The following is a 6,807-nucleotide window of genomic DNA, read 5'->3' as shown; positions in this document are numbered from 1 at the left end:
AGAAAATAATTATCTGGTAGTTTGATTGGTATGGCACTGAATAAATAAGTTAATTTAGGTAGAATTGTCATCTTTATTATATTAGCTCAGCCTACCCACGAGCAACTGATGTTTTCCCACTTACTTAGATTTGACTTTATTTGTGTGAAAAGTGTTTTGTAATTGTGTTCATATAATCCTGTTTTGGCAGGTAGATTCCCAGATATTTTATAGTGTCTACTGTAGCTTTAAATGGGATTTCTCTTTCTATCTCTTGCTGTTGGGATTTGTTAGTAAAATATAGAAATGTAGAGGATTTGTGTGGGTGAATTTTGTAACCTGCAACTTTGCTAAAGTTGTTTATTATTTCAAGTAGTGTTTTACTTGATTCTCTGGGATTCTCTAAGTATATCATCATATCATCTGCAAAGAGTGATAACTTAGTTTCTTCTTTGCCTATTCTAATTCCTTCAATTTCTTTTTTCTTCTCTTATTGCTAAAGCTAACATTTCTAGTACCATATTGAATAACAGTGGTTATAATGGACATCCTTGTTTCACCCCTGATCTTACTGGAAATGCATCTAACTTATCCCCATTGCATATAATGCTTACTGGTGGTTTTTAGGTAGATACTGCTTATTATTTTATGGAAAGTTTCACTTATTTCTATGCTCTCCAGGGTTTTCAGTGGGAATGGGTGTGGTATTTTGTCAAAAACTTTTTCTGTATCTATTGAGATAATCATGTGGTTCATATTCAAATTTCTTGAGAGAGACCTTGAGTGTGTCCTTGTATTGCTTTTTCTGACCACCATGTGATCACCTGCCCCATGTCAGTTCTCCATAAAATAGCCTTTTTGGCAGGCGTACATTTTGCATTTGAGCAATGTGGCCAGCCCATCAGAGTTGCTCTTTCTGAAGCATAGTTTGAATGGTTGGCAGTTTAGTTCAAGCAATGACCTCAGGTGCCTGGTACCTTATCCTGCCAAGTGATCTTCAGAATCTTCCTAAGACAGTTCAAATGAAAGCGATTCAGTTTCCTGGTATAGCGTTGGTAGACTGTCCACATTTCACAGGCATACAAAAATGAGGTCAGCACAATGGCTCTAGACTTTCAGTTTAATAGTCAGTCTAATACCTCTTCTCTCCCAAATTTGTCTTCTGTGCTTCTCAAACACTGAGCTAGCTCTGGCAATGCATGAATTAACCTCATTTTCAATGTCTACATCCCTGGAAAGTACACTACCAAGGTAAGTGAACTTCTCCACAGCATTCAAAACTTCTCCATTTGTTGTAACCGATGATTCCATGTATGGATGGTATGGTGGTGGCTGATGGAGCACCTGTGTTTTCTTGGTGTTAATTATTAGGCCAAAATTAGCACAGGCAGCAGAGAATTAATCCATACTTTGTTACATCTTTCGCAGCAAATATTGGCATCTAATAGACTATGTGATTATAAGGAGAAGAGACAGACAAGATGTAAGAATAACACAGGCAATGTGTGGTGCAGATTGCTGGACTGATCATAGACTTTTCCTTTCCAGGCTAAATATTTGCATTCATCAAAAGTGCCACTCCCAAAGCAAAATGTCAACAAATATAGTCATATAAAAATGCTCTAAATCACTTGATTAGAGGAATTAAAATTAAAACAACCTTGAGATATCACTTTATACCTATCAGATTGGCTAAAATGATCAAAGGAGAAGGTGGCAAATGTTGTAGGGGGTGTGGAAAAATTGGGATACTAATTCACTGTTGGTGCACCTGTCAACTGATCCAACCATTTTGAAGAGCAACCTGTAATTATGCACAGTTATCAAACTGCCTATACCCTTTGACCTAGCAATAACACTATTATTTCTACTTCCCAAGATGATTAGGGAAAAGGAAAAGAACCAGTTCTAAAATATTTATAGCAGCTCTCTTTGTGGTAGCAAAGAACTGGAAACTGTGGGGATGTATGTCAATCGGGAAATGGCTAAATAAGTTGTGGTGTGTGATCATGATAATCTCTATGCTGTAAGAATTGATAAGCTCATTGATTCTAGAAAAACATGGAAAGACTTGCATGAAGTAATGAAAAATGACATGAGTAGAACCAAGAGAATGTTTATACAGTAATAGCAATATTGTTTTAAGAATAATTTTGAGTGACTAAGTCATTTCAACTATTATAAATGCTCAAATTAACTACAAAGAACCTATTTAAGGACTCTGCCTCCAGAGAAAAGACTGATAAATAGAAGCATATGTAGTATGACTTTGCACAGACACACCTCACATTGCATTTTGGGCCATCTCCAGTTGTCTTGACGAATATCAGGCCACTGGACTGAGATGCTCAGGTGAAGAAAGTGAGGTTGGTGACCTTGCACAGCCCTCCCTCACTCAAATCAAAGTCAACTGCAAGTCATGTCATCATCTTGATGTCATGGTCCTCTTCAAGAATGATGGACAGGGGGCGGAGCCAAGATAGCGGGGTAGAAAGATGCACATACACATAGCTCCTAACCCACAATCCACAGAACGGCTAGAGGGGACCAACTCATGGTGAATTCTGCACCCAGAGGCCATGGAATATTGGAGTGAGGGAGATTTCTGTTCCGGAGAGACCTGCAAACCTCTCGCGGGGGGTCCTTCGTGCTGCGGACTGGGCGCCGGGACTGGGAGCAGAGGGCAGCCCTGCAGCGGCCGCGACACCGTGAGGAAAAGATCTGAGCAGGCTTCAGGGAAGGGATCTCCAGCGGCGGCACAAGCCCCTCCACCCACAGGTGACGGGGGTCAGTGAGAGCATCTCTTTGGCAGGTCAAGAGGGGAGTGGGGTGCCCCCATGGCTCGGGCCCCCCCGGGAGATAGAAGCTGAGAGGCGGCTGCAGACAGGGGCTCCCCAAGCGGGCGGGAGCCTGGATCCATTGTGGAAGGTCTGTACATAAACCCCCTGAGGGAACTGAGCCTGAGAGGCGGCCCTGCTCCGACCTGACCACCTGAACTTAATTCTCACACTGAATAGCAGCCCTGCCCCCGCCAAAAGCCCTAAGGTTGGAAGCAGCATTTGAATCTCAGTCCTCAAACGCTGGCTGGGAGGACCAGGAGGCGAGGTGGGTGTGAGGAGAATATTCAGAGGTCAAGTCACTGGCTGGGGAGAATGCCCAGAAAAGGGAAAAGAAACAAAACTATTGAAGGCTACTTTCTTGGAGAACAGACATTTCCTCCCTTCCTTTCTGATGAGGAAGAACAATGCTTACCATCAGGCAAAGACACAGAAATCAAGGATTCTGTGTCCCAGCCCACCCAATGGGCTCAGGCCATGGAAGAGCTCAAAAAGAATTTTGAAAATCAAGTTAGAGAGGTGGAGGAAAAACTGGGAAGAGAAATGAGAGAGATGAAAGAGAAGCATGAAAAGCAGATCAGCTCCCTGCTAAAGGAGAACCAAAAAAATGTTGAAGAAATTAATACTTTGAAAACTAGCCTAACTCAATTGGCAAAAGAGGTTCAAAAAGCCAATGAGGAGAAGAATGCTTTCAAAAGCAGAATCAGCCAAATGGAAAAGGAGATTCAAAAGCTCACTGAAGAAAATAGTTCTTTCAAAACTAGAATGGCACAGATGGATGCTAAGGACTTTGTGAGAAAGACAGATATCACAGAACATAGCGAGAAGATTGGAAAAATGGAAGATAATGTGAAATATCTTATTGGAAAAACAACTGACCTGGAAAATAGGTTCAGGAGAGACAATGTAAAAATTCTGGGACTACCTGAAAACCATGATCAAAAGAAGAGCCTAGACATCATCTTCCATGAAATTATCAAGGAAAACTGCCCTGAGATTCTAGAACCAGAGGGCAAAATAAATATTCAAGGAATCCACAGAACACCGCATGAAAGAGATCCAAAAAGAGAAACTCCTAGGAGCATTGTGGCCAAATTCCAGAATTCCCAGGTGAAAGAGAAAATATTGCAAGCAGCTAGAAAGAAACAATTCAAGTATTGTGGAAATACAATCAGGATAACACAAGATCTAGCACCCTCTACATTAAGGGATCGAAGGGAATGGAATAGGATATTCCAGAAGTCAAAGGAACTAGGACTAAAACCAAGAATCACCTACCCAGCAAAACTGAGTATAATACTTCAGGAGAAAAAATGGTCTTTCAATGAAATAGAGGATTTTCAAATTTTCTTGATGAAAAGACCAGAGCTAAAAAGAAAATTTGACTTTCAAACACAAGAATGAAGAGAACCATGAAAAGGTGAACAGCAAAGAGAAGTCATAAGGGACTTAGTAAAGTTGAACTGTTTACATTCCTACATGGAAAGACAATATTTGTAACTCTTGAAACATTTCAGTATCTGGGTACTGGGTGGGAGTACACACACACACATGCACATACACACACATACATAGAGACAGAGTGCACAGAGTGAATTGAAGAGGATGGGATCATATCTTAAAAAAAAAATGAAATCAAGCAGTGAGAGAGAGGAGAAAGGGAGAAATTGAATGGGGCAAATTATCTCTCATAAAAGAGGCAAGCAAAAGACTTATTAGTGGAGGGATAAAGAGGGGAGGCGAGAGAAAAACATGAGGTCTACTCTTATCACATTCCACTAAAGGAAAGAATAAAATGCACACTCATTTTGATAGGAAAACCTATCTCACAATACAGGAGAGTGGGGGACAAGGGCACAAGCAGGGTGGGGGGGAGGATAGAGGGGAGGGCATGGGGAGGAGAATGCAATCCCAGGTCGACACTCATGGGGAGGGAAAGGATCATAAGAGAATAGAAGTAATGGGGGACAGGATAAGATGGAAGGAAATATAGTTAGTCCTATACAACACAACTAGTATGGAAATCATTTGCAAAACTACACAGATTTGGCCTAAATTGAATTGCTTGTCTTCCAAAGGGAAGGGGTGGAGAGGGAGGGAGCTAAAGAAGTTGGAACTCAAAGTGTTAGGATCAACTGTAATGTTCTTACCACTAGGAAATAAGAAATACAGGTTAAGGGGTAAAGAAAGCTATCTGGCCCTACAGGACAAAAGAGAAGAGGGAGACAAGGGCAGAGAGGGAGGATAGAAGAGAGAGCAGATTCGTCACAGGGGCAATTAGAATGCTTGGGTTTGGGGGGGGGAGGGGATAAAAGGGGAGAAAATTTGTAACCCAAAATTTTGTGAAAATAAATGTTAAAAGTTAAATAAAAAAAAAAAAGAACGATGGACAAACACAACAACAACAACACACACACATACATACATTTGTGTAATGGTTACCATCTTTAGGGTGGTGGGAGGGGGAGGGAAAAATATAAAAAGTCCACAACAGAGAAAAAAAGAATATGTAAAAGGAACCATAGATAGCAGAGTAACTTTGAAAATGATGAGTACTTATTATATGTTTTTTTTTTTAAGTAAAAAGTGTCAAATGTAAATTCATGGTTTTATAGTGAATCCTCTTTTTAGGTTGTGCTATGTACATGGAAATGATCTTTTTTTGTCTTTATGTATTTAAGTTCAAAATGAATAAAAAAAAATTAAAAAAGAAATTGTATGATAAGAAGAAAGACAAATTGGCCATATGGAAAAAGTGAGGGATGGCTGGGGCCATCCTGAATGCTTCATTGGTACCCTCAAATTGTCAGGAGAAATCCAAAAAAAAAAAACTATAGGCCATTTGGAAGATATTCCCTCTCTCCATTTGGTAAACTTTTGGGAGGACATGGATAAAAGTTATATACAAGTGCAGCCATGGACAGGTTGTATGATCTATATCTTTGGAAGATGCTAATTAATTGATGAGATCACAAATTTATTTGAGTATTTGAGTGATGCCCTTGCTTATTACTTTTAATGTTTCCTTGTTTGAATTTGATTTGAATTTACCAAAAACAACATTAAAATATAAAGTAATGTTTAATTTTAAATTTATTCAAATTTTTTGGTGTAAGCAGATTTCCTATAAATAAGATATTGCTAGATCCTTTTTATTGGCATAATCAACATTACAATTTTTAATTGACATTTTCTTCTATCATTTTATTAACTTTTCTTTGAGTTGTTAGAAGGAAAAAAAATTTCTTCTTATAAACCTTATCTGCCAAAACTAACAAAAACAGACAAAATTTGTCTGCCATAGGTGTTAACTATATAAGTTCTCCAACTGTTGTGATTTCCCCTACTTCAGATATAGGAACTTCCCTTTGGAATTACTTGTTCCAATTCACCTTTCATCTATTTTTATCTTCTTTATTCTTCACCTTTGTTTTTGTGAAATAGTCTTACTTTTTTTTTTTGTATCAGTTTAACCAGTTAAAAAACTCAATGTTTTTATAATCCGGTAGCAACCAGCTTGTATTTATTTGAAAATGTGAGTTGTTTTAAAGACTTATCTTTTGGGTGTGAGGATTTGGTTTTTGTTTAACAGCTATGAAATTCACATATGCCTTTTCAAATTCATCAGAGTCTAAATGCTTTGGAAATGTCCATGTTTGCCTTCATACAGAATACTGTTTTCTGGGGCAGATGGTTCAGGGTTCATTGCCTATCCTTCTTATTTTATATATTTCTATTCCAAATCCTCATTCATCATTTGTCTTCTTTGAGAAGTTTGCTATGATCCTGATAAATATCCATCAGCCTGTTCTTTCTTTTTCCTTATGTCCTATGGAGTTTTTACTTGTCCTTTTAGTATTCAACTATGCTACTATTCAATTTGTTGAATTTTATTTTCCTTGTCAGTGTAGTGTTGGAGGTTAAATATAGTTATATCTAATAGAGCTGAATATGGATTTTTCCCCCAAACAATCCTGCGCATATTTTCAAT

The sequence above is a fragment of the Notamacropus eugenii genome, chromosome 3 (genome assembly GCF_028372415.1).
Source record: "Notamacropus eugenii isolate mMacEug1 chromosome 3, mMacEug1.pri_v2, whole genome shotgun sequence".
NCBI lineage: Eukaryota > Metazoa > Chordata > Mammalia > Diprotodontia > Macropodidae > Notamacropus > Notamacropus eugenii.
This window is presented reverse-complemented; position numbering follows the sequence as displayed.